Source organism: Hyperoodon ampullatus (genome assembly GCF_949752795.1).
Source record: "Hyperoodon ampullatus genome assembly, chromosome: 14".
Taxonomy (NCBI): Eukaryota; Metazoa; Chordata; class Mammalia; order Artiodactyla; family Ziphiidae; genus Hyperoodon; species Hyperoodon ampullatus.
This window is the reverse complement of record NC_136927.1, coordinates 1,871,169-1,886,705: the sequence shown is the minus strand read 5'-3', so window position 1 is coordinate 1,886,705 and position 15,537 is coordinate 1,871,169. Positions and strand designations below refer to the sequence as shown.

At 54.7% G+C, this 15,537-nt stretch overlaps 1 pseudogene across 1 annotated transcript in view; it reads right to left on the bottom strand.

Moving 5' to 3' along the window:
- The window catches only part of LOC307062573 (kinesin-like protein KIF19), a 28,329-nt pseudogene that overhangs the window by 10,706 nt on the left and 2,086 nt on the right, over positions 1 to 15,537 (bottom strand). Inside the window, exons 4-12 of the transcript in view lie at positions 13,928 to 14,038; positions 12,455 to 12,542; positions 11,361 to 11,497; positions 11,024 to 11,149; positions 9,750 to 9,950; positions 5,803 to 5,957; positions 5,104 to 5,179; positions 5,015 to 5,065; positions 2,645 to 2,794 (exon numbers count right to left, since the gene is read on the bottom strand). The product of the transcript in view is annotated as a kinesin-like protein KIF19 (transcript). The remainder of the gene's footprint in view (positions 1 to 2,644; positions 2,795 to 5,014; positions 5,066 to 5,103; positions 5,180 to 5,802; positions 5,958 to 9,749; positions 9,951 to 11,023; positions 11,150 to 11,360; positions 11,498 to 12,454; positions 12,543 to 13,927; positions 14,039 to 15,537) is intronic.

Below are 15,537 nucleotides of genomic sequence, written 5' to 3'. Positions count from 1 at the left end.
CAGGGCCTTTGCACATGCAGTTCCTCTGCTGGATGACTCTGAACCAGGTCTGTGTATGGCTCGTTCCCTCCCTGCATCCCCAACACTGATATGCACCTGTTACATAGTAGGTACTCATTAAATGTGTGACATTGCCTGATCCCAACTCCCAATTTTTTTTTTAAATTTATTTTTGGCTGTGTTGGGTCTTCGTTGCTGCGTGCAGGCTTTCTCTAGTTGTGGAGAGTGGGGGCTACTCTTCATTGCGGTGTGTGGGCTTCTCATTGCAGTGGCTTCTCTTGTTGTGGAGCACGGGCTCTAGGCACATGGGCTTCAGTACTTGTGGTGCGTGGGCTCAGTAGTTGTGGCTCGTGGGTTCTGGAGTGCAGGCTCAGTAGTTGTGACGCATGGGCTTAGTTGCTCCGCGGTATGTGGATTCTCCAGGGCTCGAACCTGTGTCCCCTGCATTGGCAGGTGGATTCTTTTTTTTTTTTTTTTTTGCGGTACGCGGGCCTCTCACTGTTGTGGCCTCTCCCGTTGCGGAGCACAGGCTCCAGACACGCAGGCTCAGAGGCCATGACTCACGGGCCCAGCCTCTCCGCGGCATGTGGGATCTTCCTGGACCGGGGCACGAACCCGTGTCCCCTGCATCGGCAGGCAGACTCTCAACCACTGCGCCACCAGGGAAGCCCTGGAGGGTGGATTCTTAACTACCGCGCCACCAGGGAAGTCCCCCCAGCTCCCAATTTTGCTGTGCATGTGTGTACGGATTTATTTAAGAGACTGGAAGGAAATAGCTAAATCTAACAATGGTATCTCCAAGTTGTGGGATTATGAGTGAGTTCTATTTTCTTCTTACACTTTGCAGTATACTCCAAGTTTTGAATGATAAACACATATTACTATAACAATCAGGAAACGTTTTAAATATGATGTATTTACACATCTAATACAGGAACATGTTTTTGTGATAAAAATTTGAATAATACATCAAGACTTGATCATCTATCTGATTGCCCTCCCCCCAACCTCAGTCCCCCACCCACAGGAAACCACTGCTATCATTTTGGTATGTGCCCTTCCGGATCTTTTTCTGTGCAGTTTTGTACATATATTTGTATCTAATGAGATATATGGGTTTTCTGGTGGGTAAATTATATCAGGCTATGGCTGTTATTCTTTAACTTGCTATTCTCATCTAGCAATGGTCTTGGAGGCTGTCCATCTGCACAGATGGGTCTGCCCCATTCTCTGTAGCACCTGCAGGGTGATCCGTAGGAGGGACCCACCAGTTAGCTTGTCCCATCCCCTTTGATGGACATGTGAGCGCATGTGTCTCCTTGGTAGATTTGGGGGAAGTTGCTGGGCACAGAACACTACACTTAAAGTTTGAAAAGATGCAGGTAAAACAGCCTCCAAAGAGAAGTGTTAATTTAGACTGCCAATAATAGTGGTTAAGGCTGCCTTCCATACTTTATTTCATATTATCCATTTAATACTACTTGACATTTTAATTTTAGCCAGTCCAATAAGTGAAAATTGTTTCAATTTGTATCTCTGTTTCCTAATGCAATTGAGAATCTTTTCCTATGTTTATGGCCACTAGAAACTCTCTGAATTGCCTATTCATTTCCTCACCCTCATTTTTTAATTGGGCTGTTGGTTCTTTCTTATTGATTTTCAAAAATCCTTTATTTACTATGCCAAAACTTAATAAGCCAAAAGAACATGTGTGTGTGTGTGTGTGTGTGTACATATGTTTACTTGACTTCATTACAAGTATTTTTTATGGGCACCTTTTAAACTTACTGATTAATTTTAGGGTAAAACTATGGTGTGCTCTACCCCAAAAGGAGGCCTAGATCAAACCGATTTGGGGAGAAGGGAGGGATGGAGAGAAGCTGCCTAGTGGGCATGGGTTTCAGTTTGGGGTGGAAACGTTTCAGCACGAGAAACAGAAACAGACACAGAAACAGCGGCTGCCCAACATGGTGGATGTGCTGAACGGAGTGTTTGCTTTAAGATGGTGAATTTTATGTTGTGTGAGTTTTGCCTCAATGCACTTTTTTGGAAGACCCTAGACGGTAACGTTAGGGGAAGCTGGGAACTCTGTAGTATCTTTGCAAATTTTTTGTAAATTTAAAATTATTCCAAAATGAAAAAATTTTAAAAAAAAACTGATTTGGGAGGAAAAAATAAAAGGCAGCAAGAAGAAAAGCTGAAGAAAAATAAGAAGGAAGAGATTAGAAGAGAGCAGAGAGACGGCTGCTCCCTGAGGCCGCGGGGGACTTCCCTGGTGGCCAGTGGTTAAGGATCCACCTTCCAATGCAGGGTACGCAGGTTCGATCCCTGGTCGGGGAACTAGGATCCCACGGGGCAACTAAACCCATGCGCCACATCTACTGAGCCTGCACTCTACAACTAGAGAGAAGCCTGTGTGCTACAATGAAAGATCCCACGTGCGGCAACTAAGACCCAACGCAGCCAAATAAATAAATAAATAAATAAAAAATATTTTTTAAAAAGGCCTGGCCGGGCTCGGCGGTCACCCCGTGTGGGGTGCTCGGTGCAGACACCGCTCCAGGAAGGGCAGGAGGACACAGTGGGCCTCTGGTGTCCCGGACGGCCCAGCAGCAGGAGGCTCTGGGTGCATGTACGGCCCTACCTTGAGCATCTCGGCCGCCGGGATGCTTCTCTTCTCCTTCCCCTGCTTCTCCACCTTGGCCTTGGGGTGCTTGATCTGCCTGCCCAGGTTGGAGATGATGTCCACGTACTGCACGATGTGGTAGGACACGGTCAGCAGGTTGTGCTTGACCTGGTGGCGGGACGCGGCCAAGGTCAGGGCCAGCTGGCTGCCCCACGAAGGACACCTGTCACCCAATGGATTTATGCCAGAAAGATGCAAGCACGTTTTGTCAGGAAAATTTAAATCAGTACTATTCTGTCTTAAAAGGGAAGGAGATTCTGACACCTGCTGCAACATGGTTGGACATGATGAAAAATGAAATAAGCCAGATGCAGAAGGACAAACACCATAGGATCCACATGTGTGGTCCCTGGGAGAGTCAGGGTCACAGAGACAGAAAGTAGAGGGTGGGGCCAGGAGTGGGGGAGGGGAGGGAGTCGGTGTTTAATCGGGGCAGAGTCTCAGTTTGGGAAGATGAACGTTCTGGAGACGGACAGTGGGGATGGTCACACAAAAATGTGAATGTGCTTAATGCCACCGAACTGGGCCGTTTAAAATGGTTCGAGGGGTGAATTTTATGTTATGTATATTTTGCCACAAAAAAAACAAAATTCAAACAATCCATGAAGAGGTTTTTGTAACCCTCCCCATGGGTAACCACTGCTACCATTTTGGTGTGTGCCCTTCCGAATCTTTCTCTGTGCAGTTTTATACATATATCTAGAGAGATACACATGGGGAGTTTTTGGGGGGTAGGTTCAGCTTTGGGGGGTTTACGTAAATTATATCAGACTGTAGCTGCTGTTCTTTAACTTGCTTTTCTGGTCCAACGATGTGTCTTAGAGGCTGTCCGTCTGCACAGATGGGTCTACCCCATTCTTTGTAACAGCTGCAGAGTGGGCTGGAACAGGGACACAGCAGGCAGCTGTCCCCTCCTCTTCAACGGGCACTTTGGGGCTTTCCTGTGACACAACTTCCCTGAGCATGTGGGTCTGAGTTTCTCTTTGGTAGATGTGGAAGGTGACATTGCTGGCCGCAGGGCGCACTCACTTGAAGTTTCACCAGATGTGCACACTGGCCCTCAGTCTGCACAGACACGCTCTCTTTAGCGCTCGGGGCTCAGGTCCCTTGCAGGAGCCAGTCCCCCTTGGTGGAAGACCCCTCTAAACTCAGCCTTCTCTGTGATTCTTCCTTGCGGCACCCTGTGGCTTTCGTTTAGAGCACTTGCCACAGTTGGAAATGAAACACTCATCTGTGTGGGTTCTTGTCTCATAGCTGCCTTCTCCTCTGCTAAGCTCAGGGTTCGTGTGGGAGCAGAAGCTCTGGTAATGCTTATGATGGGTTTATGGTGGCGCCTCGCTCAGAGCTGGACATTGGGAAGGGCTCATCCCTTGTCTGTTGACAAATGGTAATAATGATAATAAAATAACACCTAGCCCATGTTGGCCACTACTCACTCCTGTGCTAAGTCGCTAATGTGCATTATCTCATTGACTGTCACACAGCCTTAAGAGATGAATCCTTGGGCTTCCCTGGTGGCGCAGTGGTTGAGAGTCCGCCTGTCGATGCAGGGGACACGGGTTCGTGCCCCGGTCCGGGAGGATCCCACATGCCGCGGAGCGGCTGGGCCCGTGAGCCATGGCCGCTGAGCCTGTGCGTCTGGAGCCTGTGCTCCGTAACGGGAGAGGTCACAACAGTGAGAGGCCCGAGTACCGCAAAAAAAAAAAAAAGAGAGATGAATCCTTTACATTGAGTACAGCAGTGTAGACAGAACAGCACAGCAGTGTGAGGCATGGACTCTGGAGCCAGGCTCCCTGGGCCCCAACACCAGCTCTGCCCCAGCTGTGGTAGGTTAGAGAAGTTGCTTTATCTCTCTGTGCTTCAGCTGCCCACTCCGTAAGATGGGATAATAATAGGACCCACCTCCTAGGGAGCAAGTTGTGGAGAATTAAGTAAATCAGATCACAATGAGAGCTTACAGGATGCCAGGCACAGAGATAACTCCATTCCCTGAAAGCTGTGAATGTGGCCTTATTTGGAATAAAGGGTCTTTGCAGATGTAATTAAGGATTTGAGATGAAATCATCCCAGATTAGGGAGGGCCCTAAAATCAAGGCCAACTGCCCTCATAGAAGAGGAGAAGGGGAGGAGCAAAGGGAGGAGGGGAAGGCCCCGTAAAGGAGGAGCAGAGACTGGAGGGATGTGGCCACAAGCCAAGCGCCAGGAGCCATGCGAGATGGAGGGGACCCTCCCCTAGAGCATCTGGAGGGAGAGCTGTAGAACTCAGTGAACAGGCGGGAGAGTAACACAGAGGGAGCGGGTGAGGGAAGGTGGGAGGGAGCGGCTCAGCCTCCTCTTGATGTTCTTGGCTCGGTAAGGGTATAGCAGGGTGGTCCGCGCCTCCCTGCTCAGTACGTGTAGAGCAGGGTGGTCTGCACCTCTCTGAAGTGCATGGTGGCTGGGCTGATGTGGGCAATCATCACCGTCCGTCCGGCTGTTCCCTCCCAGGGCATCCTGCTCAGTGGAAGGCACGAGCTGGGGGTGGTGGGAACCGGGGTTCCCGCCTGCCTGGGGCGCCATCCCTCCCCTACCCGTCCCGGGCTCCTCTGGACCAGCCCATCTGGGGTTCCTGCTCCAAACCCTGAGAAGGGCGGCTGAGGCTGGACCAAGGGGTCAATGCTCAGGGAGGTGACGCTCAGGCTGAGATGGACCTGCTGAAGGCCCACCCCATCTGACTTCCACTCTGATGCAGGTAGATTAGACCAAGAGGCCAAACTTACAGAACCATTTATTTGTTGCTTTGCCTATCTGTTTACCTACACCCTGCCTTGCTGTAGAATAGAGGTGACAGCATTCAGCTCAGTATGAAGAGGAATTTTTCTCAGACCGTCTGTGATGAGACAGGCAGCCTTGGTGAGGTAGTGAGCTCCCTGTCCCTGGGAGTGTGCAAGCATGGGCTGGACCACACTCAGAGGGATGGAGGGGGGATTCAAGCAGTGACTAGAGATGATTTCTCCAGATAAAGCAGAGATTTTCCTGCTTTCAGGGGTTCCTGGAAGGGCCCTTAGGCCCAGGTAAATCCTGAAAAATGCAGTCAGATGCTGCAGCCACGCCTGTCTCTGGCCTGGGGCTCATACCTTCAGCAGGTGCGCGTGAGTCTGCTGTCCCGTAAGTTCACATATTGCGCCTGGCTGCCGCCCTTCTCGCTGAGTGTGTTGATGCAGTTGCCCAGCACCAGCAGGGAGCAGTTGATGGGGGTGCCCTCCTTCATCCTCTTGCCTCGGTTCTGGGTCTGAGTGAGAAGAAGCCAGCTGGCGCGGAGGTGGTCCTCCCCGCCCCAACCCCGCCATCTCCCCACCCCAGGCCCCAGGGTGAGGGGACTGAGGTCCAGAGGATGCGATAACCCCACCCCACCCTGGGAGGCTCAGAGTGGATGCACTGACTACACTCCCACAGCCCAGGGACTGGAAACAAAAACGACACCAGATTCTGCGGTGGAATACCACACAGCCAGAAAAGGGGGTAAGGTAGAGCCGTTTACCAATGTTGAAAAGATACTCTCTGTGAAATGAGATAAAAAAGGGCTCAGAGGGCTTCCCTGGTGGCGCAGTGGTTGGGAGTCCGCCTGCCGATGCAGGGGACGCGGGTTCGTGCCCCGGTCCAGGAAGATCCCACATGCCGCGGAGCGGCTAGGCCCGTGAGCCATGGCCGCTGGGACTGCGCGTCCGGAGCCTGTGCTCCACAACGGGAGGGGCCGCAGCAGTGAGAGGCCCGCGTACCGCATAAAAAAACCCCAAAAACAGTCCCCTTTTTATGATAAAAATACAAATGCGTGTGTTTTCGTGAGAAAGTCCCCCCATGCCGAAGCTTTCTCGTTCTCCCAGTCTCAGCCTAGTGGTCCTCCTGCGGGAGTGCCCACCCCCCCTCACTCCTCGGGGGTACCATGCTACCCTGTATATTTCCTTCAAATTGCTTAGCTCTCTCGGCAATTATCTTGCTCTTTTATGCGTTTGTTATTTCCCTAACTGCTCCCCACAGAACATAAGCTCCATGATGGAGCTGTCACCTTGGTTGGCCATCTGTCCCCAGAGCCTGGACACCGGCAGGCATCTGGCCCACAGTGTGGCTGGATGTCTGAGCACTGAACAAATGTATAAAGATGCCTGAAGGGGCCTTAGGAGGACACATGCCAAACTGCCACCGGGATGATTGCCTCTCAGTGCAGCCATTGTGGGGACTTTAATTTTCTTCCTTTGGCTTAACCATATTTTCCATATTTTCTGCACTGATTTGGTTACATTTGAAATCAGAAAGGAAAATAACATTTTCTCTTTAAGGGACATGGGTTTTAGAGCCAGTTTGGAGCACGGCTTGAGAACGGCTTAAATGACATCTCAGACAGGTCTCCCAGCCTGTCTCAGTCTCCTTATTTGTCAAAAGAGGCAGTTGCTCTGGTCATGGTGAGGATTTGATGGGCAACGTGTGTAAGAGGCCAGCTCAGAGATGGGCCCACAGAAGCGAGCAGTAAACATGAGCTGCTACTTTCACTGAGTGGGAGCTGCCAGCATGACCCAGGCCATGGCAGCTGCTCACGTGTCACGTGTCTGTGCCACAGAATTCGGGGGTTTTCTCAGAGACCTTGTGCCGTGGAACAAACTCTTTTGTGAGTGATTTTCTATGAAGAAATGACAGACTGTGATAGCCAACCAGACCTGAAGACAGCCCACTAGGCCACCTGAGTATACAGCTTAAAAACCAAGGCCCAGGGCTTCCCTGGTGGTGCAGTGGTTGAGAGTCCGCCTGCCGATGCAGGGGACACGGGTTCGTGCCCTGGTCCGGGAAGATCCCATGTGCCGCGGAGCGGCTAGGCCCGTGAGCCATGGCCGATGAGCCTGCGCGTCCAGAGCCTGTGCTCCACAATGGGAGAGGCCACAACAGTGAGAGGCCCACATACCGCAAAAAAAAACAACAAAAAAAAACCAAGGCCCAGGGGCTTCCCTGGTGGTGCAGTGGTTGAGAGTCTGCCTGCTAATGCAGGGGACACGGGTTCGAGCTCTGGTATGGGATGATCCCACGTGCCGCGGAGCAACTAAGCCCGTGAGCCACAACTACTGAGCCTGCGCGTCTGGAGCCTGTGCTCCGCAACAAGAGAGGCCGCGATAGTGAGAAGCCCGTGCACCGCGATGAAGAGTGGTCCCCGCTTGCCACAACTAGAGAAAGCCCTCACACAGAAACGAAGACCCAACACAGCAAAAATAAATAAATTAATTAATAAAACTAAAAAAACAAACAAACAAAAAAAACCCAAGGCCCAGAGAGGGACAGGGGCCTGACCAAAGGCACACAGCTATTTGGAGCAGAGGGAGAACAAGAACCTAGGGCCTGAACCGCTGTCCAATGGCCTCTCCAAGAGCTAAGATCTGAGGAGGCTGGTCTCCACCTTGCCCCCTGAGCACATGGCCAAGTCCAGCTGGCCCGGGCAGACTCCCAGGGCTCCATCACACTCGGCTTGTCTGTACCCACATCTGTCTCTGTAGGAACCATGTCTTTTATTTTCTGTATCCTAATGTTTTGCCATCTTGGGGCCCTGCTGCACCTCCCAGGGTTGCCAGTTCCTTCTGATAACAAACAAGTCACCCGTGAGCACACCTTTCAAAAGCAAACCAGCCAACCCAGAGCCCTCACCCCACCCCCCTCCTCCATGGGGCTCCCACACTCTGGGCCACTGTCTACCTGCCCTCATCACGCAGGGCAGGTACCAGACAACCAAAGGCATCCTCTGCCCCAGAGCCTGCTGGAATTATTCAAACTGGCCAGTGCTCAGCCTGCCTTCCCATGGAAGTCACGAGCGAGGCTCTGGCCCGTGTTTTCCCCTTGTTCCCTCTGCCTCCAGACCAACCCTGGTGCTTCCCCGTGTGGCCCGGCCTGGCTTCTCCTGCGCCCTCCTCTTGGAAACTGTGAGTAGCAAACTCTCTCTTCAAAGGCAGTCATCTCCTCATCTGTTGGCCTTACTGTACCTCAAATTTCACACCACATTAATACAATACATGGAACCTGTCGGCCTCTGGGCCAGCTGGCCAGGCTCCGCTCCTTTCAGCAGCCCAGGCACCAAGGGCAGGGCCAGGTGCAGGGCAGGTGAATGAAAGAGTGACGGAATGAAGCAATGCAATGACAAACCCCAAGGACTTGGAGCACAGCCTGCAAAGTGGAGGACAGATATCATCAGTGAAAGGCACGGATCGGGGCCAGATCCCTCCAGGTCCAAAGGCTGGATCCACCGGATACCTTTGTGCAGGCGAAGTCACACCACCCCGAGTCTCAGCCGTGCATTTGTAAACCAGGCACGAGGCCGCCTACCCTACAGGTGTCGGGGGATTAGGTGGATGATGAACGCTAACTGCCTGGTGCATTAGAGGGACGTGAGAATGTCCCTTGTTGACAATATTACTGTTGTTCTGACTTGGCCTCCATTAGGCACCTTCTCTGTTCCTGGCGCTGGGCTGGGTCCTGTCTGCAAAGATGGCTCCGGCCCCTGGGGCAACGGTGAGCACAACCCTCACTCCCAGCAACAGGTGCCAAACAATGGCGAGCCAGGGGCGTGGGCGCAGGAGGCAGGTCCTTGGAGGGCATCCCGACAGCCGCCCCCGCCACGCTGCTCCCTCCACCCACCAAACTCCTGATGACCTTTCAGGCTCAGCCCTGAGGCCCCACCCTCCTCTGGGCTCCACAGCCTCTGTGTGACCCCGAATCTCAAGGCACAGGCCTCCCCGTGCTGTAATTACCAGCTACACATCTATCTCCCGCCCGCCCCCAGAGGCTCTGAGCTCCCTGAGGGTGAGGGTCTGGGGGTCGCTCATCTTCATGTCTCTGGTGCCCGGGAGAGCCTGCCACACAGGGAGCCCTCCATAAATACTGGCTCCGCGGGAGTGACCCCCAACACCTGCTGAGAATTCATTCACTCAGCAAACGTGGAGCGGGCACCTCCCCTCGGCCGGGTGCTGTCCTAGGTGCTGGGGACGGTGTTCCACGAGGACGGCAGGGTCCTGCTCCCAGAGTAAAGGGCAGGTGGACACAGGCGGGTAACGGGGATGAAGGGGACAGGAGCCTGAGGCGCCAGGTCCACCACGGGGAGCCTCCCAGTGTGCAGCTCCCCTGCCATGTCTGTGCCGTGGCTGCGCTGGTGCACGGTGACCTGCAGCCCGGCGTGGGAGCGGGATGACATTTTGCTGGTGGCGGTGGACTCCTGTGTGCGCTGCCAGTTGCCTCTGGTGAGGAGCTGCATGGTCTGAGGACAGAGGCAGAAGCGGGCGGACGGTCAAGGGCCCCCGAGTGGCCACACGCTCCCTGCAGAACAAGAGAAGGAGAAGTGCCCTCCCGAGCTCCTTCGGGCAGCTCTTCCCCGGCTGGGACGCTGATGGCAGAACCGCATCCAGTGGAAGCAATTTCTGGTTTGTGGCATGAAGAGATTAACTAATCGAGTCAACGAATCCAGCAGGAATGGCAGACTGCTGACACTTGTATCACCACTTCTGCCTCCTCTACCCATGGCAGACATCACCAATGGATTACCCATCTCTTCCCCACAGAGCCCTTTTCCATATGGAACTCCAGGCAGTTGTACAGATTTGCTGGAGTTGGCGGGTGGCCTGAAACCCACTTGTGCGCAAGCAGCTGTGGAAATCAAGCCAGTGAGCCTCTGCTGGGCACCTACTGTGTGCCAGGCATGTTAGGACCGCAGAGCATTGTGGAGAGAGACTCATATGGTTGCTGTTATTAAAGAATAGGCAAGAGGTCTCCCCTCCTGCACCTGGAACCCACGAGGGACGGTGCTGAGGGCAGGTGGCCTCATGCCTACACCAGCATGGCTGGAGCACACGGTTATCCAGGGCCTGGGGGCCGAGGAGTCCATGCTGGTCAGAGGCAATTGGGAGCCTCTGAAATGTTCTGAGCAGACGGGAGGCCCACCCCAAGGGCTGCACAGAGAGAGACTGGAGGGAGAGAGAAAGACAGAGGGCTGTAGAAATGTTTACAGCTTGCTCTCGTTATGGGAGCCAGACTTAGGATCAAGATGGCAAACAGGTTTCAGACCTGAAGCCGACTCTGACTGCGACTGCCTGGAGTGCTGCAAAAAAAGAATCCCCACCTGCATCTGGATGCAGAGGGAAGAGTGCGTAATCCATTGGTGATGTCTGCCCTGAGCACAGGTGAAGAGAGTGGGGATGTGGTGCAGAAGTTTGCTGTTCCTTTAGCTCGAAAGCAGCTTTGGAGCTGTGTGTCTGGCTCTGCTCTGTGAGCACTGGTGAGCGTGGCTGCCATGGAGGAGCCACATGTCCCTCCGTGGGCCCCCGTGACCCTCACCTCCTGGGTGTTTGAGGTGGAGACCTCCATGATGCCTGCGATCTGGATGCTGCCCCTAGAATCTTTCCGCGGGTCCAGAAACCCTGAGGACGGGTTCAGGAGGTCCCAGATCACTTCGTTATAAATCTGGGATGAGACAGAAACGCTGGAAGCAGTAGGTCTGATGCAAAAGAAGCACAGGGGCTTATCTATCACTGGGGCTTTGCATCTCCAAAGAAGTCTGGGATGCCCTGAGGTTTCCCACAGGCTGGGGGGCCCTTGGGGTAACACATGGGGTTTTGCACTCATGATCAGGCCCATTTTGCAGACAGGGCAGCCGAGGGTGTAGGCGGCTCACCTCGAGGTAAGACATGGACACGCCGCAGTCCGTGCTCTCACGGGTATCGTCGATGGCCTGGAAGAGGTCAGCGAGCATCTGCAGGTAGATGCCGGGCCCCGCATCCATGCGCAGCATCGTGTGGGTCTTGCTGGCACCTGCGGGAGGCATGGGATGCCCACCAAGGCCGGGCTCCTGGTCTGGGCTCGGGCCCCCCCGGAGTCTGGTCACACCTGCCGCCTGTACTGTGCAAACCGCCCTGGCTGCTCTGACCTGCTCAGTTTCCATTTTGGAAACAAGAACAAAAGAACCCGTCTGAACAGCCTGATGGCTGCTCTGGGGAAGAAAGCCTGGGCAGGGAAAGTGGGAGGATACAAAGCGAAGACGCTGACAGTGTCAGAGGAGGGAGGCCCAAGAGACGTCTGTACTTCTCTCCAAATTCGCTCTAAGGTGTTCGTGTTGTTCTCATAATAGGAGGATTAACGTACGTGTTAAGCTTTCTAAGCAGTCCCTCTTCATGGGGTCCTCACCTCCTCCTTACCCGTTCGCCCTGTAGGAAGGACCAGATGGCCCTCCTCCTTTGCTAGAGCGTAGCGCATAGCAGGTGCTCCCTGATGTTCGTTGAATGAAAGAAAGAATGAATGAATGCCATAAACAAGCTGTGACTTCGGACCAGGCTTCTCAGGGCCTCAGTTTCCCCACCTGCATAGGGAGGGGATTAAGGTCCGTCCAGCTCTGACCCTCTGTGACTCTAGTTTTCAGGCGGAGAGGTAGCTTAGCTTCGCGAGTGTTTGCCGACCCCAACTTGTACCTGCAGAGGAGAAATCTGCGGTTCTCATGGGCAGAAAAGTGTAGGCTTGGGTTGAGCTCCACACTCACTCCTACCAGCTGTGTAACCTTGGGGAAGTCCCTTTACCTCTCTGAGGCTCAGTTTTCTCATCTGTGACAGGGGGATCGTTCTACCTGCCTTTCAGGGCTGTTGAAAGAACCAAAGGAGGCCACAGATGCAGAGGGACCAGTGCAAGGCCAGCACATACGAGGTGCTTGTGCTGTTAGGAAGAGCTCCGCTGCCACCAACCTCATTCCCTCCGGGGGACACCGGCCTTTGGCAGCACCTGAGGGGCCGTGGGCAAACACCATCACATTGTATCCAGAAATGACACCTTCCACTAGTGCTGGGGGGGTGGCAAGGTACACGTCTTCCTGCGGACAGACGGAAGGAAGACAGGCAAATGCACACTCCGACAAAAGTCGGGCACCTGGCTGTCTGGAGAGGACAGGTGTGTGGCGCCTGCAAATGCCCTGCTCCCCCTGGACACGGACAGGGACCTCCACAGTGGCCGCCGGCCCAGCCACGGCGTGAGCCCCACCCCAGTTCTGCAGCCGCCTGGACCACGCCGAGCCCCACAGTGAGACCACGGTGAGGGAGGATCGCACGAGAATGTAAGTGATAACCCCCACCATGAGGCCTGACAGGTTTGGTACCAGACAGGTACGAGTCCTTTCCAGGGCTTCTGCATGAACTGAGAGAAATCAAAGAGAATGCAAAGGACTGGAAAGTAGTGACGGGCTTGGGAAATCCGGGAAGGGCATTATGACTCCTCTTATGGGACAAAACTAGGACCAGGGAGTGAAAGTTTGGGGCTGGCAGAATTTCATTTAGGGCAGCAGTACGTAGCGGTAGGAGTGTGTGGGTAGTGAGCTCCCTGTCCACAGGGGTATTCAAGGAAGGACACCTCCAGGGCTGGTGTCTGGGGGCGTGGGCGTTCGGCTGGACTAGAGAGAAAGGACGGTCCCCCTTCCTCTGCCTTCCCTGAACCCCCTCTGGGCCTGCTCTTCATCTCACTTAACTGTTCCAACAGCCCTGGCTGGTGACACGAGTCAGAAGCATCTGAGCCCTGGTTGGACAGACTCCAAAGCTGGTGCTGCTTTCCTCCAGCCTTGGACTTACACTGTCTGGGACCTTGTCCTGGCTCTGCAGCTCTCTAGCTGTGTGACCTCAGGCCAGTTGCTGACCTCCTTAAGCCAGCACCTCACCTGTAAAGTGGGGATAATATCACCGTGTATTTTACAGAGTTGCTGTGACGCTTGGAAGACAAGGTGTGTCAAGCACTTAAGCACAGCACTTGGCATGCAATAGCTACTCAGTAATTGACAATGACCTGGTCCTTCTACTTCCGACGCCATTAAGGTCTCGGCAATAGAAGAAACCTGTCTGCTCAGAGAGCTGGGCCTGTTTCCCTGGCTGGGGTGTGAGCCCCTGTGGGCAGGGAGTGTGTTCTAGCCCCGTGGCGGACAGGACACGGCTTTGTTGGATGGATGGGTGGGTGGACAGACGGACACATGGACACACGGAGGAATAAATGAGAATGCGTGTAAAGCCCGGGCACCTGGCGGCCCCCGGCATCCGTGGAAGGGGTCTGCTACTTGTCCCTGGAGTGACCCAGAGCACCAACTTCCTCGTTCATCAGGGAGACCCCATGAGACATCACGGATGAGGTCACCTGGCCGCCAAGTCCTCCCACATGAGGACACCCTTGGCGGGCCTGGCCCAGCGGGGCCGTGGGGTGGTGGGTAGGGCCGGGCACCTGGGAGGTGTGCTGGTCGAACACAGTGTCGAAGATGAAGGTCTTCTCCCGGGACTGGTGTGTGTGCAGTGTGTCCTCAGGGTCCTCGCCGGGGTCCATGAGCACCACCATCTAGGAACAGTGAGAAGCAGGGGTCGGAGGAGGGGCCGCTCACAGAATCAGGGTGGAGGGAGGACCCCAGGCCTGGCCTCTACCCTCAGTGGCATCCAGGGGCTTGGCCCAGATCTGGGAAGGGCTGCAGGCCTCTGCACTCACCCCCAGGCAGCCTCTCCACTTCCATCTGAGGGTGCAGCATCTCCTGGCTGCTGCACCCCCAAAGCCATGACTGTGAGCCCCCAGGCCTGCTGGGCTCTGCTTCCAGTCCTCACATACCAGCGCTCAACCAATGCCGAATCCCTTGGGCCCCGCCTGGACGGCAGCCCAGACGCCCATGAACAGCCGGCCTGGGCGCTGAGGGCTCGGTGAAGAGCCCCGCCAGCCACAGCGCCCTGAGTAGCACCTGCAGGTGAGCAAGGGGCTTTGCGGATGGTAAAGCACCCAGCCAGAGGCCTTGCTACTGCGATATCTGCACGCAGCCCTAGGGATATGCCTTCCCCACCCGACTACCTCTTGCTCATGGGGCCGCGCCACCCAAAGGAAAGGGGAGAATGGAGGAGGGGGGCCGCAGATGCCTGGAGGGGACAGGACCCATCCAGCTCTGCAGCTCCGCGCTATCTCTCTGAGCGCCTTGGGTGCCCCCTCCCCAGGGCCTTTCTCACATAAATATGTAATTATACAGTAAGGTGTACGAGCGCCTCTGGGGACCGGGAGGTTCAGAAGAGCCTTTCCCAGGGGGCAGGGGCAGGGCAGCTGGAGACCAGTGGAGCTGTTTACTCTGATGCGGGGCCGGGGTTCACCAGGGAGTCTTAGGGGCAGGACTGGGCCCAGCAAGAGCCCTACCACCTGGCCACCCGCCCATTCCACCCAGGGCTGCCAGAGCTCCCTGGGAGGAGGTCAGCCCCCACCCCACGATGGGCGACGTGCCAAGATTTGGGGACTGATGAGACGACTTTGAGAGCCGCTATGGATTCCAGCAAATTATTTGCCTTAACAGTTATTCCAAGGGCACTGCCTGCTTCCTCTAACTTGTGTCGTTTTAATGAGTGAGGTGCACACAGTTTCAAGACTTGTCAGCCTGTGGGACAGCAGCCCCTGCCCCGCCCCTGCTGCCCGACTCTTGTGGCTGATGTTCGGGCTGTCACCATCCTGTTGGGCCACGCCCCTACGTCCCCGGCCCCTACGTCCCGCCTCCCAGTGCAGTCATGTCATAAATTTAGTTAGAGCCACGCCGTCTCCATGTTAAGACTATCTATGTAAACGCTCTTCAAAGCTCAGCCAAATCCCTTCCTGCAAAACTTTGTCCCCCTCAGTATAACAACCGTCCTAACGGGTTTTACTCGCTTAGGTCTCCAAGAACTCAGCACTAATCCACACCAGCCTCTTTGCCCACCCCCCTCCACACGTTTACACACCCCAGACGTCCTGTCCACTCATCATCCTGCAGTGTCACCCCCGAGCTCCTCCCCTGGCGCCCCCATCCCCCGACCCGGGGTCCTTTGCCCTGGAGTGCA